Source organism: Vigna radiata, chromosome 7 (genome assembly GCF_000741045.1).
Source record: "Vigna radiata var. radiata cultivar VC1973A chromosome 7, Vradiata_ver6, whole genome shotgun sequence".
Lineage (NCBI taxonomy): Eukaryota > Viridiplantae > Streptophyta > Magnoliopsida > Fabales > Fabaceae > Vigna > Vigna radiata.
In genome coordinates, this window is record NC_028357.1 from 17235575 (window position 1) to 17238244 (window position 2670).

General features: G+C 41.6%; 1 protein-coding gene across 1 annotated transcript in view; it reads right to left on the reverse strand.

Annotated features, from left to right (window-relative positions):
* Window positions 1–2670, reverse strand: part of LOC111241954 (DNA (cytosine-5)-methyltransferase 1B-like) — an 11742-nt gene that overhangs the window by 1540 nt on the left and 7532 nt on the right. The window lies entirely within an intron of this gene.

The following is a 2670-nucleotide window of genomic DNA, read 5'->3' on the forward strand; positions in this document are numbered from 1 at the left end:
ACGTACGTTCGGAAATCAGAAGAAGCGGGCGGAAAGACAGAAGACGACGTCATCGAGGTTAGTCCTTCGGTCCCAGTAAATTTATACCGAAACATTTTGGCGCCCACCGTGGGGCCGAGTGACAAACCCAAATGGTGACCACGAGGAGCATGGAGGAACAACAAAACACCAGAAAGATGATCAGAAACAAAGACGAGCGTTCGGTCTCAACATCACTACTCCATATCAACATCAAGAAATTTCACTAAAGCGAAGATTACACAACATGGGTTATCATCTCTACATAGAGCATCATCAACAAGATAAGTGATTCTGACATATGAATATCTCATATGAAAATAAAACAACAAAATATCTGTTAGAATATATGATAACCGAAATATAATACATGGCATATGATATCTTAAAAATATATATTATAGATATATACGCAACATATGCTGACACGCGTCATATGATAAGTATTATGTGTTGTTGCAATTTTTAAATTTTCTAATATGATATAACATATAACTATAAATGTAAATATGGTTATATAATGCTCGTAACCGAAACGCTTTGCAAATGGAAAATTTGCTATCCTTATATTATTTTAAAACAATAATAACAGCATTTGATTTATGCAACGGAGCTTTGGAAGGATAATCTCTTTCTCCTAAAACCTTAATAAAATAATAAGATTTTCATAATGAAAATATATTATAATAATATATTATGAAAAGATGATGGGAGGAATGCCTGTCCCACGGCCCCTCCAACCTCTGGAAGTAGTTGACTACTTTGTTAACCGTTGCAGGAAAATCAGCCATCTTGTATCTTGACTGCCATTGTAGGCCAAGGGTGAAATTCTCCCCTGGCAAATCGAGAGGGTTCTTCATGAAAAGAATTTATCCTGCCCTTTTCCTGCGACGTAAGTTAGGCGTCCTCTTCCCGAACGGCATCTCACTCGTAATCAAAACATGACCGACCAAGGGAGTAGCTCTCTTCCTTCATCAGACAACACGTCGTCGTCACGGCTGGACACCACCATTCTATTTCAAAAACAGAGAGAAAAACAATGGCACCATCGTTGTAAAGACAAAGTGTCCCTCCCGTGAGAGATACAGGTTACGGAGCACATGAAATCAAGAAGGTTCCTCGAATTTTGATAAAGGGAAAAGTGGATGACCGCAGTGGAAGACGCTCAGGCCACCTACTGCATCACCAGCGGTTTCTCTGTCGTTGCCTCAAGGCTAGTTTTACCCAACACCAACTTCACACTTGATTATTGCCAACTCATCGCCGACACCGACAACGGTTACGGCAACGCCATGAATCACAAATTCCAAAGGACCGTTAAGGGATTTCGTCTCCATCGCCCTTGCCTTCGAGTGTGGAATCCCTTGTGAGATAACCCGACCTCCCTCGTGCAGCCGTGGCAGCCAGTGATCCCACCGCTAACACCCCTCTCGGCTCGCGCCTCTTGCCGACGACGTTGTTCGCCCCATCGTTGATGCCGCCAGGATTTGATCCCGCCGTTGAAAAGCCTGAGTTCGACGACCTCCAGGGAATGCTTTCTATGTTCTCTCTCTTTCGTCAAATAGATGAAATATACGCCACCGGTGATCGCCGCCACCACTAAAAGACCCAAAACAGTAGAGCTTTGTAAAGTAGCACACGAGAAACAGGGAAAACCTAAAGCCCATTCTTCATCAGCTGCAGCAGCGATTTGCTTCCAAAGAGACTGACCCGCCGTGCGCCCCGCTGTCTGCGACGTCGCCTGTACCGGAGGTACCACCACCCCTTGCGGCATTCTTCACTCCGTGCACAAGACATCATATGCGCTGTCGCAGTGAAAACTCAAGTCAGCTTACGAAAGAAAAAATAGCCAGCTCCCAAATCGGGAAATACCGCGGTCAAGACTTCCTTCCGAGCCTCCCTTCTCACATCCAGCCAGCTTTCGTACAACACTTTTGAAGCGTCAAGATGTACAACACTTTTGAAGCGTCAAGATGCTTCAGGAGGGACAGCCCTTTGGTTACATATATGAGCATTTTAACAATAAAGAATGTAGATTTAAGCCGTGACGACAAGAAAAGAAAAGTGATATAAACTCTCAAAAAGCTTCAATACAAAATCATAAAAACTGCAGCATTCTGGAAGTCGCCATATATGCATTCAGGCATTTGAAAATTACCATCATTATATTCCATAATATATTATTATAACGTGTTATTATGCAGGTTTTAATTCGGATACAGGACTAAAGAAAACATCCTTTCCATACTCGTTGGATATCTTCAACTAAGTCTATGGTCTTAAACGTTTACTTTATCACGTGATGAGTAAAATGAGAAATTCTTTTCTACAGAAGGACATATCATGGACGTATATCGGTCTCTAAAAGCATTTACAAGATCATTAGCTATATCTTAACCAAAGGATAACAAGCCTTTAAAGCAGTCACAAACTCATCCGTGACACCTTGACATGAATTTTGATCTCCAAGCAATCAGTTGAGGATCAACCAAATTCTACTTTCTTAGCCGATCGGTCGCAATTATACCTTTGATATTATGTTACAAGACTCTAAAGAGATTATTAAAGCCGTTAAATCTCAACCGACCGGTCTCAATTATATCTTCAATATTATATCTCTTGCAGAAGCGATTGCTAAAGCAGTTATAATCT